Genomic DNA, 22,707 nt, shown 5'->3' with positions numbered 1-22,707 from the left:
TCCCCTGTCACAGTACTGGCAATTCAGTTCTGATTAATGAAAGCTGCTTTGCTGAGTTCATAGAAAGTTGTGATAGCTGGAGCTGTAAAACTAAAGCAGTCTGGCAATGTTTATCAACCACATTGCTCAAAAGAAACAATGTTTCATTTTGTATCTGTTCATTCATCTACAGATCAACGGGATGAACTTTGATCTCAGATGAAGTCTACTATAGCAACCTGACAAGTAAAAAAAAAAGTTTTTTTGTTTTGTTTTTTTATAATTAAATGTTCCTCTGCTTAACCCCTCATTAACCCTTAGTTTATGCTAATCAGTTCCAATTAACTTCTTATTCTTCTTCTCCACTCAATTAATATTTTCCTGCTGACTTATGTTAGTTTCTATTTTATTAACTAATAATATTTAAAACCTTTTTGTTTTTGTTTGTTTTGTTCATTAATATTTTTACCCTTTTGACATATATTTACAAATTTCACATTTAAAAAGGCGCAGCATTGAAAAAACCCACTTTATTTAATGTGTGAATAACTTTGCAATGCTTTGTACCAGAATCATAATTTTAGTGCCATTTCAAACAGAACACATTACAGAATAAAGTATGCACTCTTTATGTAAAGTAACACTATTTATTTTTAAACTAACACTTCTCAAAAAAAGAAAAAGCACATTTTGTTATGTTTAATTGTTTAAGGATTGCGCAAAAAAAAATCATTGTTGCAAAACAATATTCACGAAAGGAAAGCCTTGTTTGTCTTTAAAAAAACAATATATTTATTATATTTTCATCTTAAGTAATTAAAAAGTTATTTCTGAATAAACAGGGCCATAGCAGAAATGTAAAAATTGTTCTGGTCCATAGAGGGTGAACACGTGTGAAAGGCGCAGTGATTAAGAAAATGAACAGAAGAGAAATACACATTAAGTCAATATTTGGTGTGACCACCCTTTTCTTTCAACACAGCATACATTTTTCTAGGTACATTTGCATATAGTTTTTGAAGGAACTGCAGGTAGGTTGTTCAAAACATCTTGGAGAACTAACCACAGATCTTCTGTGGATGTAGGCTGCCTAAAACCCTTCTGTCTCTTCATGCAATCCCATAGAGACTGGATGTTGAGATCAGAGCTCTGTGGGGCCAAACCTTCACTTTTTTGTTCTTCACTACACTGATGGTAGTTCTTTAATTACATTGGCTGTATGTTTGGGGTTGTTGTCATTGTCCACCCATTACTCTCCTTAGCATTTTTGTTCCTATAAAAAAATAAAATTTAGTCATTGAAAGGGCTATGTTGCAGAAATTCCAATAGATTTGTACTCGCTGAGTAAATTATTATTATTTAAATTTTTTTGCAGCTTTGGGGCTGGTAACAGAATCACCAGCTTCAGTAGTCCCTCATTTGATCCAATGCAGATGCATAGAACCTTAGCCCACCAATGATTTTTAGCTGCTTAGAAAAGTATTGTCATCTATAGCAGCAACTCTGTAGCTAGTTACATTCACCAGAGAAATTAGACAGAGAGATTTGCAGCTGCTACACATCTCTGTTACAAAGTTGCTAGAGAGACTTTGTCCTCAGGGCTTATCACACGTGCGTCAATTTTCTGTGTTGAGTAAGCATTTAAACAGTGTTTTTAATGCCTCACAACTGCCCTTCAATGCCTGTCATGCATATTAGAGTGGACACCACACAGTGCAGTACACACAGATACAGAGGATTTACCCCCCTTCCTGACCAGGCCATTTTTTGTGATACGGCGCTGTGTTACTTTAACTGACAATTGCGTGGGCATGCAATGCTGCACCCGAATGAAATGTATGTCCTTTTTTTCCCCACAAATAGAGCTTTCTTTGGTGGTATTTGATCACTTCTGCGGTTTTTATATTTAAAAAAAAACCTAATATTTTTTACTTTTTGCTAGAAAACACACACACACACATATATTCTTCAGAAATTTAGGCCAAAATGTATTCTGCTGCATGTCTAAAAATGGCGGTATATATACTGGAATTTTTATTTTAATTTTTTTTTACTAGTAATGGCAGCGATCAGTGACTTATTGCGGGACTCCGGCAGGCATTCTGACACTGGGTGGGAACTGACTATTTGCCACTGACATCCCCAGTGACACTAATACAGTGGTCAGTGCTAATAAAAAGCACTGACACTGTACTAATAAAACTGGGCAGGAAAGGGTTAACATCTGAGGCAATCAAAGGGTTAACAGTGTGCTGTGTTGTGTTTTCCATGGTGTGCTGTGTGTGTTTTACTATGTAAACATGCTGCTTTGTATTGCTCTGCTGTGCAGAGCAATACAAAGCAGTATGTTCGTGCTGACAGGGGAGAAATCTGTGTTGTTTACAATGCCCAGGAGCCAATAGCGGCGAGGGTAGGGAGTGCGCATGCCCCCTACTCGGAAATGCAAATCACATATATATACACGTGATTTTGTACATCCCTGCCACCCTGTAGCAGTACTTCTGCTATAGGGTGGTTGGGAAACGGTTAAGCAGCTTTCAGGAGGCATCACCACTTATCAGCCGCTTCCATTCATTTCAATGGTAGTGCATTGTAACTGCACCTTAACTGTCTATAGCATTTAAGTGTTAATGAAGCATTTATAAAGTGCTAGCTGGGTGCAGGGGGGAGAGGCAGTATTCCAGAATGCATAGGAAAATAAAAGAGAACTTGGACAGAGTAGCTCCAGTCATTTCTTGGGTGTACACAGCAGACTTGTGGGAACACAATTTGCTTCTGTGTACAGCAGGGGTGTCCAAACTTTTTTCAAAGAGGGCCAGATTGGATGAAGTGAACATGGTGGAGGGCCGAACATTTTTCCGAACATTCTTTGAACCATTACAATTAAATGCAAATAAATTATTTTATGCCAAGTTAATTGCAAACGACATACTTTTCATTTCATAACATTAAGATCAACTGACAGCTGAGTTTTCACAATGTATTGAAAATAAATTTAAAAAAAACTTACCTGCACTAATGTGAAGGGTGAAACTGAGATCTGGACGGCAGCAAATCGGTTAGATCAGGTACAAAGGCAGTGGTTTTGATGTGCAAAATGTCACGCAGATGAGAGTCACTTAGTCTTGTCCTCACACGGTTCTTGTTAAAGTTCACAGCAGAGAATGTCTTCTCACACAAATATGTTGAGCCAAACAAGCTCAGCATTTTCTTAGCCAATGTCCGAATCTCTTGAAACCTGCCCTTATCCAGTTGGCGGTAAAAGTTCACAAGAGAGAGCTGTTGGTGATGACTGCGTAACTCGCTGTCACAATGCAGCTCAATGAGCTCAAGCTGCAGCTGATCTGGAGCATCATTGGGGTCAACAGAGAATGGAGAGGAGAAAAGGCTGATCTCATTTTCAATAGCTGCAAAATCTTGAAAGCGCTGTTTAAACTCTTCAGCCAGAGATGCGATGTCTGCTGCATACCTGCTCATTTGCGCACTGATATTGTCCTGTGAAAAACTGTTCATTACTTTCTGCAATGCTGAAAAATGTATGGTATTGGGCTGTGTTTGTGACAAATGCCTTTGGAAAAGTTGCAGCTTTGTTTCAAAGGCCTTGAGGTGTGAATAAAGCTGGTTTACCACTGCATCTTTTCCCTGAAGACTCGTGTTTAGTACATTCAGATGCTTTGTCATGTCCACTAAAAACCCCAAATCAGCCAGCCAAATAGGATCAGATAGTTCTCGCATCGGTTGCCCCTTTTTTTCCAGGAATTCTTTGATTTCCTTTCTGAGAGAGTAAAAACGCTGCAGCGCAGACCCTCGACTGAGCCATCTTACATCGTTGTGATATAAAACATCTTCATATTCAGCCTGGATGTCCAGTAGAAACTGTTTAAACTGGCGGTGGCACAGAGCTTTAGCGCGAATAAAATTAATAGTCTTTACAACCGGTTTCATAACATGATCATATTTGAGATATTTAGCACAGAGAACTTGCTGATGAATGATACAATGGAGTTTAATAGCTTCGCCTCCTTCTTCAATCACCTTGTTACAGATTAGGGTTGATAATCCACTTCGTTCACCAACCATAGCAGGTGCCCCATCAGTAATAACCCCAGTAACTTTGTTCCAGGGCAGTTTCATGTCATCTATTGCGGAACTAACAGCAACAAATAAATCTTTTCCTCTTGTTTGATCCGTAAGGCTTTGGAGGTCAAGTAGCTCTTCAGTCACATTTATTTCATCGTCCACCCCTCTCAAAAAAATCAGCAACTGAGCTGTGTCAGATAGGTCTGTGCTTTCATCACAGGCTATTGAAAAGAAGTCAAAAACCTGTCCTTTGGACATCAACTGTCTCTTAATATCTGATGAAATATCTTCAATTCTCCGTGCTACAGTGTTACGAGCCAGGCAAATGTTGGCAAACTCTTGCTTCTTCTCGGGACAGATATTCTCAACCATTTTCATAATGCACTCTTTAATAAATTCACCCTCAACAAAAGACTTGCAATTTTTAGCAATTAATGTTGCCACCTCATAGCTTGCCTTTGTGGCATTTTCATTTGACTCACGGGCTCTTGTGAAAAATCGCTGTTGTGACATTAAAACCTCTTCAAGTTGCTTCAACTTTTTACTGCGGTCTCGCCCTGTTAGTTTGTCGTATGTGCTATGTCTCGTCTGGTAGTGTCTCTTGACATTAAATTCTTTATAAACGGCCACAGTCTCTTGACATATCAGACAAACACAGTGATTCCGTATTCAGTGAAAAAAAAATGCACGATATGTTTTCCCCTGCTGCCCAGGCCCCCCTGTGTTCCCCCAACCCCACAGTACTGTCTTTTCTCCTCTCCTTCCTACCAGCATCTGCAGGCACACAATAGGATCCTTCAGGAAGGAGAGTGGGAAAGGGTTTGGTAAATAAGTCACATTTACCAGCCCCTTTCTCTCCTGAATGAACACAATGAGTGATCGGTACCGATCATTTACGGTGCTTATTCATAACTTAAGCATTGTAAATGTTTCTATTTTCGGAAGGTTAGGTTGGCTGTATGGGGAGCTATGGTTTCTAACAGCAGCCCTGGTAACAGTGGTAGTAGTAATTTCTTTAGATCCCCAAAGCATTGTCCCTTTAAGTAGGTCAGGTGGACAAAGCTCTTTGGAACACCAGCCAGTGTTCCCTTTGCTAGCCTTGCAGCTGACTTCCTAGCAACAGAGGGGGTTAAACAGCACAAAATCACTAAGATCCTTTAGGGGTGTCTGTACTCACAAGGCCCAAGAGCAGCTCATTGCCTCTCTCTATTATATCAGACAAGATCTTAAGTAGACAGCCCCTCAGCATAACACAATCTGGGTCTCAGCATTCAGGCCCTCACCTGCAGTAGATGCCTGGGAGGGTAACATGCCCTCTCCCAGGCTGGAAAAATCCTGGACAGGAAAAGACCCAGAGCCCAGTGTGCTCTCTGAATATATACAGTTACCCAGCATGCCATCAGAGCCAGTCTCTCTGGGATAGGCTGGGGATGCATCAATATTCATGCTACCATTTGCATAGCTCCACACCTATGATCTAGAAATTTCCCAAGTTTTCTAGATGCAGAGGGATCTATCAGCCTGGCAGCAGTAGATCACACTAAACAGACCTAACTAGCAGAACAAGGCATCACTGATGCAGTGTGCCATATATGCTTTTATTCAATAACAAATTACAATCACACTGACTACAGTGTGATAACTAAATTTACCTATCAAAATTATTATTTATTTATTTCAGGTACTTATATAGCGCTGTCAATTTACGCAGCGCTTTACATATATATATTGAACATTCACATCAGGCCCTAACCCTCATGGGGTGTACAATCTAAGGTCCCTAACTTACATACACATATTAGGGCCAATGTAGACAGGATCCAATTAACCTACCAGCATGTCTTTGGCGTGTGGAAGGAAACTGGAGTACCCGGAAGAAACCCACGCAGGCACAGGGAGAACATGCAAACTCCATGCAGGAGGCGCCATGGTTGGGAATCGAACCAACAACCCATTTACTGCAAGGCAGACGTGCTAACCACTAAGCCACTGTGCCGCCCAGAAAAAAAAATCCAAATTAAAGCTAACTATCTAACCCTAGCACCTACCTAGGACAGTGCTACACTTCAAAAAACACATCATAAATGCTATAGGTGCGTTAATGAGCATTGCTTCATTCTTCATATTCAACACACATGCTCCATTGATCTCCTACTCCTCTGTCTGCCTTAGCAGCCTTCAAGAAGTCCAGCTTTCCTATCACGTTAAAGGGTCCTAACGTCTAACCTATTTTTACCTTAATGCATTCTTTGCACTAGGTTAAAAAACTCTCCACTACCTGTCCTGCTCACATCTGTCAATAAACACCTACATGGCTCCATGTCACCACTCCAGCACTCTATCTGGCTCCAGCACCGCTCCTTTCACTTTCACAGTAGATACATGTGGGCAGCGGTGCCACAGGCTTCTGCTGCTATCAATCACACATCTGTGAGGAAGGAGCAGGGCTTTGGCTTACTGACACTATTAAATGAAAAATTTAAAGTATAGTCATCCAAACTTTATGTTTGTTTTCTCTTCATCATCATCATGCGAGACAACTAACCACAACGCAGTTACTGACACACCATATGTTGTATGTTTTAATACCAGTATGCCATGATTATCTCACAGTATTTTTATCCTTTTATTACCTTGCTTTTTTCAATAAAAAATATCTGAAATGCAATAGTTTAAAGCGTCACCAATTAAAATATATTAGGTACCATAGTCTGTTGCCATTTCACAGGCAATTTTGAGTCTTTACTTGTTTGATATCCATTCACTCAATGCAAAATCAACTTTTAGATTTTACAAAAAAATTGGATAATATGTTGTGTTTGTTTGCATTTTAGTGTATACTTTCCTGAAGATTTGCAGTTGATAAACAAATGTCACGACATATAAAAACATAGCCTATATTGTCTGCTGTCAGCTGATATCTGCCTTAAGGCCTTCTGGCATATGTTAATGTACGCCTGCTAGATGGCCCCGGTGTTGCCAAATCAAAATCTAATTGCTTAAAGCAACATTTTTTATTGCCATTTACTATTAGCTACGGGAGCCAGCACTGTTGATTCTGAAGGACTGAAGGCACATTTTTTTGACCCTGGCATTACATGATGGCTATCATGGCTGAAATATGATTGGATAAAATCTGTAACATAAAACATACACTACTGGAAGCAGTGCAACCAAGAGAAAAGCTATAAAATGGAGAATAGACTATTAGTAATAATTTAATACACATTCATGGGAAAAATATAGTCAATGATTCTGATAGTATATGGAGTGTTTGGGCCAGCAGAGAATCCTTGCCGGCCATGACAGCCCACAACTGCTGTAAATGATGAGGCCTAAAACTGCTGAAAGCTGCTATGCCAGTCAATGTTTTTATACGTCTGTGCATCCAGGCACTTCTAGCACACAGCACAGCCAAATCTCAAACCACCACTGCAGCAGCTTGGTCAAGAACATTGGATCAAATCAGAACATAGCTTGTTGATACCTTTTGGGATAATCAAGTGGCTGATCATCCCTTTCCCCTTTAGTCAGAATGTTCACTGTGTGCATGCAACAGAGTCTGATTAGCTCCTAAGTATGGCTCACTCTCAGTCTACTTCAGATCCTGACACTTCCTTTGTCTTATGCTTTATTATGCTCGTAAGACAGTTGTACTTAATTGGATCCATTCTGAGCCACTACATATTGGGTTATAAAAGAAGGTTATTAATCACACCTTATCTTTGTATAAATTAATGTATGAAGCTAGAGGATGTCCTAAAAAGTTTTATAAACTCTGGGGAACTTGGCTTGATACCCAGGACACCAGTGACTCTTTATTATCTCTGAAATTTTACCCCATATAAGGAATTGTTTTGTTATGTTATTGGCCTAATGTTTATCCATATTGCAGCACTGGGACATTTATATTTCTTTCTTGAATGTCACCTTGACCAATGACCTGCTTCTCTTCTCAAGTATAGGTGAATTAACCTTTTTCTGTTAGTTTACTATATTGGGGTAAATACCGAGTTTTTTCCATTTTTTTCCTGTATCTACCTTTTTTTCTTTATTGTGCAGGGTGTGTCTGCCAATTGGTTGGTTCTGAGTTGTATAAAACCATGAGTAAATGGCTCCTTATGTTTCTATTCTTGTACTTAGTGTGCATCAGATACTAATGTCATGATTGTAACACTTATAATGGTGTATGTGACTCTATATTGCATTTGTACTGTTGGAGATGTATTCATCTTATGATGGTATCCCTGCTATATATGTACACTGACTGCTTAATTATTGCCATGTATACCTGATGTGCCTTTTACCTCAAGATTACAAGATACACCAAGATTAAAAATAAAATGCATGTAGCATGAAACACATCAACAACACGAGATGTTGCACTACCCAAATTGCACTGAAAATCATATCATGCTGCAGCTGCACTAGTTTGAACCTAGCCTACAACTATATTTAAACTACATTTTTTAATACACAATTTTGTATTTGCTCTGGAGTTGAATTGTAATACATTTCATATCTAACAAGCAAAAACTACTTATATAACAAAAACAGATGTGCAAAATATTTAGGAATAATGAGAAATCTTCTGCACTGTTACTGCACTCAGCAGAGATCTTGCAAGGAGTTTGTCCTTCTGCTTCCCTTACTCTGCCCCAGTTTAAAGTCTGCTGAGAAGCCTCAAGACGCAATTTACTTGTGCACAGGAAGACCACTACATACTCTTTCCTGTGCTGCATGGGTGGTGGCTTTCCTTTTTATCTGGTTCATGACCTTGAATCAGTAATTCATTATTAGTGTCAGAGGTGCTGCTACAGCACACTATCACTCCAAACACCGACTTCAGTAAACTAGCTATAACAGAACATTCTGGGAGTTGCAGTGCCATGGAAGAAATGCAAACATTTTGGAACACTCATTCTGTATGATGGTATGAGAGTGCAATATAGGCAAAAACTATTGATCAAATTTAAGCTGAACTCCAGCTAAAAATGATTGTAGCGCCTTCCTAGTCAGGTAATAAGATAAGTAAATTTAGTTGGCCCATTGTAGTCAATGGGGTTAATCTATTCTGTCAGGCAAATTTAGTTTTGTTCACTGTACCCAGTGAGGCTGGAATTCTATTTGGGGTTACAGCTAATTGTTAGCATAGGTACATTTAGTTTTAGCCCACTGTAACCAGTGGAGCTGGGTTGGATTATTTTGGTCTGGTCTCTGTCCCAGAGATTATGTCCCCATGATTGTTTGCTTCTCCCTGTTCACCCGGGGGAGCTCTGGGTAATAGAGGCAGGAGCATATCAATCAGGTGCTTAATATTTATGTAGCCCCAGCCAGTTTCGGGGAGGTCTGATCCAGAGGATTTTAAGAGAATGCATAAATAACCTGGAGCTGAGAGCAGTCTTTTTTTTCATCCAGTAGGGGAAATCAATGCCTAAGGGGCTCCTTTGCTTCTCTTGGGCACCTTGCCATTTGCTTTTCGAGTGGAGGACCCAGCTGAGAGGCTGGAAGGCCTGAAGTCACTGTTTGCTGCTGACAGGTGACAGAGAGCTGTCATCTGAGAATCTTGTCTGGTACCAGTTGGAGAAGCTGCCTGCAGGATACTGGTAGGAGGCCACCATTTATCCAGAGGCACTCTGTGAGTACAGGCGAGGAGAGATTCTAGAGCAAGGGTGTCAAACTCAATTTCATCATGGTTGCCTTCAAATGGCTGGTTGTATCAGTAAGACTAAATGTCCAGAGCACCCAACCCCCCCCCCACATCAGATGTCAAAAGGCCACCCAACATCAGAAGTCAAGATTCCCCCAACTTGCCTTACATCACAGTGCACCCTCCTTACCTTGTACTGGTGCCGGGAAGAAGCTGGGTGCGGAACATGGAAGCAGAACATGCACGGTCTGGAGGAAGACCAGAGGAAGGATGAAGTCAGCTACCGGAGTCTGCTGAATGCTGAGACTAGGGGAGGCAGAGACGTTGTGGTGCTGTGGATGCACAGAGAGAGGCGGAGTTCTGTCCTCCTCTCTGCTGCCGACTGCTGAGATGGGAGGCAGAGACTTGGAGGGTGCTGCAGCTGAAGGAGAGGTGTGAGGGCCACGTGAAATGGACTGGTGGGCCAGATTCAGTCTGCGGGCCTTGTGTTTGACACGTTTCCTAAAGACCACCGCTACCACTGCGCTTATGTGCTAGGAAGTCAACCACGTTCTTTGATAAGAAGTTTTGTTCTGAAGAGCATAGCTTAGCATGGACTGTTCACTGAGGGGGGCTCAGCCTGCTCAATACTGTTTTGCAGAACTTGTCCTTTCTGTCCTACACAAGGACAGTGTTCAGAGTTACAAGAATTCCGAGTTTTAAGAGGCAAGTTTCAGTGATCTCAAAGTTTGTTATAGCAAGTAATTGGAGTATCCTATCTTAGATGCTGTGGGGTATCTACTGGGAAAAGGATTCTGGGCATATTATAAGTGGATCCTACGAGGGTAGTGCTACACTATTTTTTGACATCTGCACTCTAAAACTAAATCCACACTAATATAGTGTGTCCTGTGTGTCTAAGTTGCAGCATTATGTGCAACTCATACTTTTACTCACTCCAGTACAGTGCAGTCAGCACCAAACGTCTGGCAGTGAGAGTTAAAATTTCAGCTGGGGTATTCAGATTCTAGTGGGTCACTCACACTCCAGCATCTCCATTTAGTAAACATCTTACATTCTTTCCAGTGAATGCACCCCAATCTGTGATTGGAGGAGGGGAGACTGTGATGATCATCCACCCATCCTTCAATCCAGAGGGCTTTGCATTCATTGAAAAGAATGTTAGACATTTAATGAATAGAAGAGCTGGAGGGTGAGCAACTCACTCTGTTCTGGAACTTTTGGCACTTTTTTTCTCAGAGATTGCCCTACTTAACATGGAACATGATTTGGCATTGCTGGAAGATTAGTCAAAAAAGTGGAAATTGCAGTTCAATGTTTTTAAATGTAAAATAATACATCTAGGAAGAAGAATCCCTTGACAGAGTACAACATTGGGGGTACATTGTTGCCCAGCACTACATAGGAAAAGGATTTGGGGGTACTTATTGCAGATGATTGCAAAATGAGCAAACAGTGTGGCCGGGCAGTGAGGAAAGCAAATAGAATTATAGGATGTATCACTAGAGGTGTCACCAGCAGGAGGAAAGAGGTCCTGATTCCCCTATATCGATCTTTAGACCTCATTTAGAATACTGTGTCCAGTTCTGGAGACCTCACAAAAAATATTGATAAGATAGGACGAGTACAGAGACGGGTAACAAAAATGGCGAAAGGTCTGAGGGATAAAACATATCAAGAGTGACTTCAGGAACTTAACATGCACAGTGTGGAGGAAAGAAGGGAAAGAGGCATGATTGAAACCTTTAAATACATCATGGGGGTGAACAAGGTTCAAGAGGGCAGCATTTTCAACACAAAATCAAAATCAAGAACAAGGGGACAAGACCTTAAAGTAACTGAAAGAAAGTTCAAAACTACACCCTGTTCCAAATTATTATGCAAATTCTATTTAAGTGTCACAAAGATTAAATATTTTGTTTTTCAGTTTAACTCATGGATGGCATTGTGTGTCAGGGCTCTTTTGATCACTGAAAACAATCTCGGACACCTGCGATAATTAGATTGGCCGGTGAGCCCAATTTAAAGAAAAACTACTAGAGGGTGTTCCACATTATTAAGCAGAGCACCATTTTCAAGCAATATGGGGAAGAAAAAGGATCTCTCTGCTGCCGAAAAGAGTGAAATATTTCAGTGCCTTGGATGAGGTATGAAAACATTAGATATTTCACGAAAACGTAAGCATGATCATCGCACTATTAAGAGATTTGTGGCTGATTCAGAGCACAGACGGGTTTGTGCAGATAAAGGCACATTGAGGAAGATTTCTGCCAGATCCATGCATCGGATCAAGAGAGCAGCTGCAAAAATACCATTACATAGCAGCAAACAGATATTTGAAGCTGCTGGTTCCTCCGGAGTCCCACGGACATCAAGGTGTAGAGTCCCCCAGAGTCTTACAACTGTGCATAAACCTTCTATTCAACCACTACTAACCAATGCTCACAAGCAGGAACGTCTGCATTGGGCAGAAAAATACATGAAGACTAATTTTCAAACAGTCCTGTTCACTGATGAGTGCCGTGCAACCCTGGATGGTCCAGATGGATGGAGTAGTAGATGGTTGGTGGACGGCCATCCTGTTCCAACAAGGCTGCAACGTCAGCAAGGCAGTGGTGGAGTCATGTTTTGGGCCGGAATCAAGGGAACAGAGCTGGTCGGCCCCTTTAGGGTCCCCGAAGGTGTAAAGATGACCTCTGCAAAGTATGTGGAGTTTATGACTGACCACTTTCTTCCCTGGTACAGAAGGAAGAACTAAGCTTTCCGTAATAAAATCATCTTCATGCATGACAATGCACCATCTCATGCTGAAAGAATACCTCTACATCAATGGCTGCTATGGGGATAAAAGGAGAGAAAATCATGGTGTGGCCTCCATCCTCCCCTGACCTCAGTCCTATTGAGAACCTTTGGAGTATCCTCAAGCAAAAGATCTATGAGGGTGGGAGGCAGTTTACATCCAAACAGCAGCTCTGGGAGGCTATTCTGACATCTTGCAAACAAATTCAAGCAGAAACTGTCCAAAAACTCACAAGTTCAATGGATGCAAGTCTTGTGAAGCTGCTATCAAATAAGAGGTCCTATGTTAAAATGTAACGTGACCTGTTAAAATGTTTAAAAAATTAAAATGTTGTTAAAAGTTTGATTGAAATAGCTTTTGATTTCAGTAAATATGCTGCAAACACAACAAATGTCAATTTTCAGTTCTTTACAACCTATAAAGTGTTTTGAAACTTACTGTGCGTAATAATTTGGAACAGTGCATTGTAAGTGTTTTATGTTTAAAATAAATACAGTTATCATTAGGAGGCTTGTTCAATAAAATGTGAATTGTACTCTTAATAGTTGATAACATGAGAATTATGCTGACTGTTATTTACATCAATTATTTAGGTACATGAGAAAAATATCATTTGCATAATAATTTACAACAGGTGTAATCTCATAAAGTACTATTTTACTGAAAGAGTAGTTGATGCTTGAAATAAACTTCCAGCAGAGGTAGTGAGTCAGTCATAAATAAATAGCTTCAAACACTCTTGGGACAAGCATAGATCTATACTCAGACAAAAAAGTAAAAAAAAGTAGCAAAAACCCCCAAAAAAACCCAAACCACCCCCCCAAAAACAAATCAAAATACAAAAAAACAAGGCAGACACGATGGACCACTCGGCCTTTCTGCCATCACTTTTCACTTTCTCTATGTTTAACCACTTCCTGCCCAGCAAATAGGAAAATGACGTCCGGGCAGGACTCTCGTCAATCCGGGTGGTGCCTTGCGTGTGCCTGCAGGGCTGCGCTGTGGCGAGATCTGTTACCGGCTGTGTACCTCGGACACAAGATCTGTGTACCGTCCCGTTGCCGGTACCATGTGACCTGCTGTGACTAATCACAGCAGGTCACATGACAGTTGTAAACAATGGATGGCTTCCTTTCATGCCATCCATTATATATAATTTTTTCACTAGCAGTGATTGGTCACAGTGATCACATGCACAGACTGGGCCAATCACAGCCTATCTGTGTCATGTGATTAGCCGTGGCCAATCACAGCTAATCACAACAAAAAACCCTGAATTAATCGATTTTATTCAGGTAAATGCTTTGAAGAAATTCTTTGATGTATGCAATCATACTGTGTAAAAAAAAAACTGATCACTTCCTCAAAGTAGTACAATGTTACTATGGTACTTTGGTACTACTTTGGTCATAGTGTAATATGAAAAGAAAATTGTAAAAAAAGAGAAACAAATGCAATAAAAAAAATAATAATAATAAAATAAAAAGAAAAGTGAAAATAATTATACATTTTTTATTTGTTGTACTGTCACTAGTCAGTGTCCCTGATCACCACCACACCAGTTATATGATGATGCTGTACTGCACTGGTGACAGTATGTAAAAAAAAAAATTTGTGAAAATTACAACTTCAAAAAACTTGCGATGCCTCTAATGAAATATGTCGGACTGTCTACTTTGCAAAAAAGGGTCATTTGAGGGGTATCTGTACTGTACTGTTCTGACATTTCTGGGCCTCAACAGATTAGATTAGCTGTCAGTATTTCAGGATTGATCAACTTTAAGATATATCCCATGGTTTGTGAACTCTATAACTCTCCTACAGATGAAATAACAAACACTGATTTGGGTTATTTTCACCAAAGAAATGCAGCAGAATACATCTTGGCCTAAACTTATGAAGAACAATTATTTATTTGCAAATTTCTATAACAGAAACAAAAACACTTTTTTTCAAAATTGTTGGTCTTTTTTTGTTAATTTAGCAAAAAATAAAAATCCCAGTGGTGATTAAATACCACCAAAAGAAAGCTCTAGTTGTGTGAACAAAATGATAAAAATTTATTTTGGGTATAGTGTTGCATGACCGCACAATTGTCATTCAAAATGTGAAAGTGCTGAAACCTGAAAATTGGCCTGAGCAGGAAGGGGGTAAAAGTGCAAGGTATTGAAATGGTTAACATTCTCCTACATTTTGTGTATTAATACTGCTTGGGGGCACATCCTGAAAATTGGGATTTTGGTGCAAATAAAAATATATCATGGATAGTACTCAGGTGTTCTTGTTACAAGTGTACTAATATGGCTGCAATCACCTCCAGCTGGAACTAGAACCCTCAGCACTGGACGCTGAGTGCTGACTGCACTGTACAGGGGTGGGTAAAAGTAAGAGTTGTACTTAACACTGTAGCCTAAGCATGAGGCACACTTCAATGGTGTGGATCTATTTTTTCAATGCACATGTCAAAAATAGTTTCTGGTTGGAGTTTAGCTTTAAAGGGAAAAAGATCTATAGATATGGTTGCAGAAATCTTCCAGGTGACTGTAATGTTTCTTTTGTTCAAGTACACAAAAACTTGGATAATGTTTCTCTTCTAGGAAAAAATGTTCACGATGCTCTCATAATGATCTGAAAACCTGCGCCATCTACAACCACCTGGAGATAATTTAATGTACTACAGTTTCTGCTTTTTTTCCTGCTACCCACAATACCAGACTTAAAGTATATGTTACCCTAAACATTTTCCTGTTTATGTGTGTGTTCACATATGTGTATTTTATAAATCATAGTCTCTATCATTTTCATGTACTTATTTCATCTGAAGTACCTGGTTGATCCTGCCACTTCCTTTTTTCCATGCTCAAAGCTGACCACACAAAGCACAAGGAGCTGATCTGTGTTTGCATGGTCAGTTTGCATCCTATGTCTAACTATTCAGAGGCACAGGACACTGTGCAGACACACAGCATGCCATTATTGGATAGTTTGTTCAGCCCCCATGCCCCCCAACCAATCACAGACCCTCTCTCAGTCACAGTCTGCCTCCTGAACATGCCCCCCGCTCAAGCACAGCCTGCATCTTGCTTCAGGATTTGTTAACACCAGAACACGGTGCAGGAAATCAACATTCCCTGTTCAAAACACACTGGGTGTGTGATCTGATGCTGGTGCAGGGGCGGACTGACCATTTGAAAACTCGGGCACTGCCCGAGGGCCCGGGGTCAGTAGGGGGCCCCATGAGATGCTCCTGGTACCTTTTTCATAGACTTTTTTGAGTTTGGGCAAGGATACAGGGGCCCCATGATCCCCTATTGCCCGGGGGCCCCATGAGTTGTCAGTCCGCCCCTGTGGTGGTGTCAATGTATTTCTAACAACACCCCAAATGAAGATCACAAATGCAGTGGGGTTGATTTACTGAAACTGGAGAGTGCAGAATCAGATACGGTTCTGCATAGTAACCAATCAGCTTCCAGGTTTATCTTGTCAAAGCTTAATTGAACAACTTGAAGTTAGAAGTTGATTGGTTTCTATGCACAGCTGCACCAGATTTTGCACTCTTTAGTTTTAGTAAATCAACCCCAGTGTGTTTGCTTGCACTGGATTGCATGGTGCCACAGTACCATGTGACTTAATGCAGTGAGTTTTTGATATGTAGTGCAAGCACTACTTTTTTTGTGTGATCCAGTGCGATTTCAGCCTATTCATTTTGAATGGGCTGAAAATCACACTGCACTGAGCCCACAGGAATTGAACAGGAAATCGGACCATGTTCCTGTGCAATTCAGGTGTGAACTGGCCCAGAGGTGGAAGAGGCTATACAGACACACTGGGGTTTATTTAATACAGCTGGAGAGTGCACAACCCTGTCAGGATTTTTTGCCACCTGTGTTCCATTGGGGAGATTCCCATAGCCAAAACATAATGTGAGAGGATATCCCTGGTTGTCACCAGAACAAGTGTCTCTATTGGAAGATTCCTCTTTATTACAGTTCTGGGTACAAACCAAAATATAGGATTTTCTTTCATGGGGCACAGACCGCAATAAAACCTGACAGGTATTCAAATCTATCTCCACTCTGTCCAAAACAACAACAAAAAAAGTTTTTACTTTCGTAATACTTTAGAGTAAAAGTTTTCTTGCTTAAGAATGGCCATATCCACTGCTGGCCAGTTTTTTTTTCTTAAGAAACCAATCATAGAACAAATATTTTTTTCGACTTGCCTTTGATTTTGCTAGCTGCATGCTTGTATTGGTTCATACATTCAGTAAGCTTCGAAGCAAGAAGCAGCCAGGCAATTAAAATGGTCAGAAAAAAGTCAGCATGCTACAAGGGAAATCACATAAGAAGCTCAAGCAACACTTGAACCTGACTGTCCCATTTTCTATTTGCACAGTAATTGTTTCTATATCCAATAAACTCATAATTTCTGTAAACTACTGGAGTCATACATGTCTCACTCATGGCATATTTGCATCCCCCTCTCCCCCTCCCTGTTATTTTCTGCTGTTATTTTCAGCAATAATGGCTTATTAGAAGTGAAGACTAGCATTTACATGACTAATAATTAACTATCAACTATCACAGAGTTAAAATAACTCATATAAGCTAGTGATTTGACTGAAATATGTCACCGTCACTAGTCCACATTGCACTTCAATAGAATAATATACTGTATCATGTAAATCTCACTGTAAAAGAAAATTCCATCAGGCAGCAACTGCACATTATAGCACTAAGCAAGAATATGGACTACAATAGCACATATCACCCTGGAAAAGTATAGACTCCAATAGCACATCATATCACCATGGAAACGTATAGACTACAATAGCACATATCACCCTGGAAAAGTATAGACTCCAATAGCACATCATATCACCCTGGAAAAGTATAGACTCCAATAGCACATCATATCACCATGGAAAAGTATAGACTACAATAGCACATATCACCCTGGAAAAGTATAGACTCCAATAGCACATCATATCACCCTGGAAAAGTATAGACTCCAATAGCACATCATATCACCCTGGAAAAGTATAGACTACAATAGCACATCATATCACCCTGGAAAAGTATAGACTACAATAGCACGTATCACCCTGGAAAAGTATAGACTCCAATAGCACATCATATCACCCTGGAAAAGTATAGACTCCAATAGCACATCATATCACCCTGGAAAAGTATAGACTACAATAGCACATCATATCACCCTGGAAAAGTATAGACTACAATAGCACATCATATCACCCTGGAAAAGTATAGACTCCAATAGCACATCATATCACCCTGGAAAAGTATAGACTCCAATAGCACATCATATCACCCTGGAAAAGTATAGACTACAATAGCACATCATATCACCCTGGAAAAGTATAGACTACAATAGCACATCATATCACCCTGGAAAAGTATAGACTACAAAAGCACATCATATCACCCTGGAAAAGTATAGACTACAATAGCACATCATATCACCCTGGAAAAGTATAGACTACAATAGCACATACAATAGCACATCATATCACCCTGGAAAAGTATAGACTACAATAGCACATCATATCACCCTGGAAAAGTATAGACTACAAAAGCACATCATATCACCCTGGAAAAGTATAGACTACAATAGCACATCATATCACCCTGGAAAAGTATAGACTACAATAGCACATACAATAGCACATCATATCACCCTGGAAAAGTATAGACTACAATAGCACATCATATCACCCTGGAAAAGTATAGACTACAATAGCACATCATATCACCCTGGAAAAGTATAGATTACAATCAGGGGCGGACTGACAACTCATGGGGCCCCCGGGCAATAGGGGATCATGGGGCCCCTGTGTCCTTGCCCAAACTCAAAAAAACCTATGAAAAAGTATCGGGGGCATCTCATGGGGCCCCCTACTGACCCCGGCTCTCGGGCAGTGCCCGAGTTTCCAAATGGTCAGTCCGCCCCTGATTACAATAGTACATCATATCAGCCCAAAAAGTTTAGACTACAATAACACATCATATCAGCCCAAAAAGTATAGACTAAAATAGCACGTCATATCACTCAGAAAGAGTATAAACTACAAATTATTTCACCCTGAAAAAGTATAGACTACAATAGCACATCATATCACTCAGTAAGAACATAGATTACATTAGATTCATAATAGTTACATAGTCTGGTCTATAATTGATAGGTGCTACATGCCTACATGAATCAGTTGAAATTAAAAAAACAAATTAAATGAGGATTTATAACAATTTAATAAACAAACACTCATGAAAAAAGACAAAAAGTTGTTGAGAGATAAAAGAGCTGAAGGTAAAGCCTATGAATGGGATTCGGACTTGAAAAGGCATATATATACTGTATATGTATATCAGCCTCCTACACTTTCTTCCCAGGTCTCTAGAGGTGAGAATAGATGTGACAACAAACAATTTAGGAAACATCAACATAGAGCACGGGTGTCAAACTGGCGGTCCTCCAGCTGTTGCCAAACTACAAGTACCATGAGCAGGGGTGTATTTACCACAAGGCAAACAAGGCATTTGCCTAGGGCAGCATTTCTCAGGTGGGGCAGCACTGCCCCTCGGAAGAAGGGATGGAAGAAGGGACACACGCAGCATGGGGATCTGGTGGGTTCCAAGAGAGGCTGCGGGTTTCATGATGGTGTATGCACAGCCCAACTCTTGTTTCTGGGGATGTCCGGAGCTGTTAAGGTGAGTGTCTCTCTCTCGCCATGGGGGATGGTGGCTGGTGTATGGGGGGACAGTGGTAGTGAAAGACTCTCTCGGGTGGGAGGCAGGGGTATTTTTGGTCAATGTCAGGCTCTCTCTGCGGGGGTGCCAATTTTTTTGTTGCCTAGGGCAGCACAAAACCTAAATACACCACTGACCATGAGGCATTGCAAGATTGACAGTTACAAGCATGATGGGTAGTTTCGCAACAGCTGGAGGGCCACCAGTTTGACATCTCTGACATAGAGGTTCTGGGCAGTCTTCTGAGAATGAACACAAACGATGTTTATTCGAACCCACTATGTCAAAAACTGAGCAGGTGGTGTCAGGTAACTTTGGTGGTGGTTCTACTCTTTGCTCTGCACAGAATCCTACTGCCCCCCAATATTTAGGGAGGGGCAGCAGGCACATCAGCATTGGGAGCAATAAACATACTTACACAATACGTTTTTAATTGGCAACAATCTTCTTTTTTTTACCTGGGACACAAACAGGTCAGGTCTTTCCCATGAAAAACACCAATAGCATAGATTTCTACGTATATGGCTAAATCTCCACTATCTCCCAAAGTTGATATAAAATTGTAAATCTCTCCTCATACAATTTATCATCTGATGAGAGGGAGGTTTTATCTCTAGGATTGAGTTTTATCCATCAATTATCAATATATTTGAAATCTTAAAAGATCTCCAATTATTTGCTTCTAAGTGGATGTCTTTCAATAAGCCATCTAATGAACATTTAAAATAGAAGCTGTCTATGAGTAAATGTAAAGCGTTGTATGATCTCACTCTATGAGGAGAGCAACTCCTCTGACTTGATCGATGAGATTGACTTGGAGGAGTTGCACCAGGGTCAAACAGATTCTGAAATTCAGGCCCCATGTAAATTTAAGAAAACAATCTGATGACTTTCCATCTGTATAGTCAAACCCTAGTGTTGCAGCATTCCTCAAGTGTATCACAAAAGCCATTGCAGGTATTCTTTGTTGGACTGTCCTTTCAATCTAATCTCACTTCAGCACAGTTCATCCTACAGCATAATGTGTTTTCAGTTGATGGTTTCCACTTTCTCCAGGTACAGGGTGTAGCTATGTGCCTCATGCTATGTCAATTTGTACCTAAGGGAGTGGGAATGTCAAGGTCTTCTATCTCATGAGTCTTCTATGTATTCTGATCATATTCTCAACTGGTTAGGATACATAGATGACATCTTTATTTGGGACAACCTACCTAATTTATTACACGACTGTCTTAAAACTATGACCAGGAATACATACAATCTAGCCTTCATTATATTCCATGCAGGGGTGGACTGACAACTCATGGGAATCATGTGGCCCCTGTGTCCTTACCCAAACTCAAAAAAGCCTATGAAAAAGGTACCAGGGGCATCTCATGGGGCCCCCTGCTGACCCCGGGCCCTCGGGCAGTGCCCAAGTTTCCAAATGGTCAGTCCGCCCCTGATTCCATGATTCCCACAGAATAACTTTTTTAGAAGTCGAGGTGGAAATTCTACCAAACAGAACACTATCGAGTAATCTTTACAGAAATTCCACTTAGACATACTTATCATGGAGACAGCAGATTAACTGACATCTAGACAGCTGGAATGTGGTTACTCCAAATCATGCCTACGTAAAGCATATAACAGAGCCCTAGGTAAAGCACGAACTGAATTGTTATTTGATCATCAATTTAAGGAGAATGATAAAATCCATACATCAGAATAATTACTGTCAATTTATCTGTTTGGATAGATTGCTAACTACCCACTTGGTTGCTATTACAAGCAGCAGGAGGAAAATCCTCCCACTGCCTTCCATGGCTTTAACAGGATCTCCCATCCCATTGGGAGCCCCAATCGACCAGCCAGCTCTACCGCTACCGCTGGCTGGTCGCAGAGCTGAGTAACGACTGGATCGGCTTTTTTGTCTCTGTTAAATAGTAACCCAGAAACAATGGCCTGACATCACTACTAGTTTACTCAGAAACAAATGGCATAACTTTTAAAAAACAAAAGCATTTAATCACCTCAATCTTGGTGTTATTAAATTATTTTAAGGGCAGAATAGGGATTTGTTGTCTTACTGACCCCAGATCCCTCCATGAAGAGTACCTGTCACATGCCTATTGCTGTCGCAAGAGATGTTTACATTTCTTGTGACAGCAATAAAAGTGATTTAAAAAAAAAAAAAGGTAAATGGGTGCGTTGGTCCCGTATGCATGCAAACAGCAACTGTCATGTGAGGTATCGCTGTAAACATCAGATCATGGGTAGTAATTCTAGCACCAGACCTCCTCTGTAAATCTAAAGTGGTAACCTGTAAATACGTTGTTTGTCGTCATTGCATGGGCGGCACAATTTTAAAGTGCGACATATTTAGTGTCTATATGTTCTGCATAACATCATCTTTTTATTTTACCCCAAAATAGGGTTATGTATTATGTATTGGGTTTTTTTTGCATTAAGATTCAAAAAGTGTATTTTTGCCCAAAACATTTTTTTTGAAAAACCACTGTGCAAATACCTTGTGACATAAAAAATTGCAAAACCCACCAATTTATTCTCTAGGGCAGTCTTTCTCAACCAGGGTGCCCTGAGATTTCTTCAGGGGTGCTTTGGCAAAATGTCTAAAAAATTGCCCAAAACTTGTATACAAGCCAGCGGATGGAACAAGCCTGCTTTTTAGTTACACAAAGCCACAGGTTTTCATTGTGCACCGTTACAACTTTCTAGCCGCTGGCATCCTGACAACCAGTGACATCATCAGTTGATAGGATGTCAGCTGTCTGCACAGCATCCTAGTTTGACCCTCCCATGCTCCTCTCCATCAGTCCTGGGTTCACATTAGCTGATGGAGAAAAACTGAGGGAGAAAAGAAACAATGGAATACTAGTTAGTACCAGTGTGCAAAGGTGTATTTGCTTTGGAAAAATAAATCACCTCTAACGTTGGGTGTCCTACATGTGCTGATGTTGCTGCGTTATATAAAACTAGTAGAATAGCTTTTCACATTTTAGAAAGGGGTACCCTTTTAAAATTATAGACAGTCTAGACTAGAGGCACCCTATTTTAGAATGGGGTGACTCAAGACTGTCCATAATTTTAAAGGGTGCCTTGGGACTGTCCATAGGTTTAACGGGGGCTTTGACTGAAAAAAGGTTAAGAAACACTGCTCTTGGGCCTCTGCTTTAAATATATATATATAAATAATGTTTTGGGGTTCTAAGTAATTTTCTAGAAAAAAATACTTGTAAACAAAAAAGTGCCAGTAAAGGCCTGGTCCTAAAGTGGACACCCAAGTGTAAGAGGAGGCGATTGGAATTAAATTCTGCTCCAAAAAGAAATTAGATTCATGTTTTAAGCTAATTAGTTTCACACCGTTCTTGGAGGGCTTTACATCTTGTAAACCTAAACATGATCTATAAGTAAAAGCTTTCCCCTACACG

At 40.3% G+C, this 22,707-nt stretch overlaps 1 long non-coding RNA gene across 2 annotated transcripts in view; it reads right to left on the bottom strand.

Moving 5' to 3' along the window:
• Window positions 1–744: 744 nt before the first annotated feature.
• The window catches only part of LOC149449041 (uncharacterized), a 43,072-nt gene continuing 21,109 nt past the window's right edge, over window positions 745–22,707 (bottom strand). For both annotated transcript variants that reach the window (XR_016315463.1, XR_016315462.1), the window contains exon 2: window positions 745–1,252. This is a non-coding gene — a long non-coding RNA (uncharacterized LOC149449041). The remainder of the gene's footprint in view (window positions 1,253–22,707) is intronic.

This window comes from Staurois parvus, unplaced genomic scaffold, assembly GCF_062004578.1.
Source record: "Staurois parvus isolate SC_StPar_1 unplaced genomic scaffold, SC_StPar_1.0 ptg000639l, whole genome shotgun sequence".
In the NCBI taxonomy this organism is placed as follows: Eukaryota; Metazoa; Chordata; class Amphibia; order Anura; family Ranidae; genus Staurois; species Staurois parvus.
Note: the sequence above shows the minus strand (reverse complement) of the source record. Positions and strands in the feature narration are given on the sequence as shown.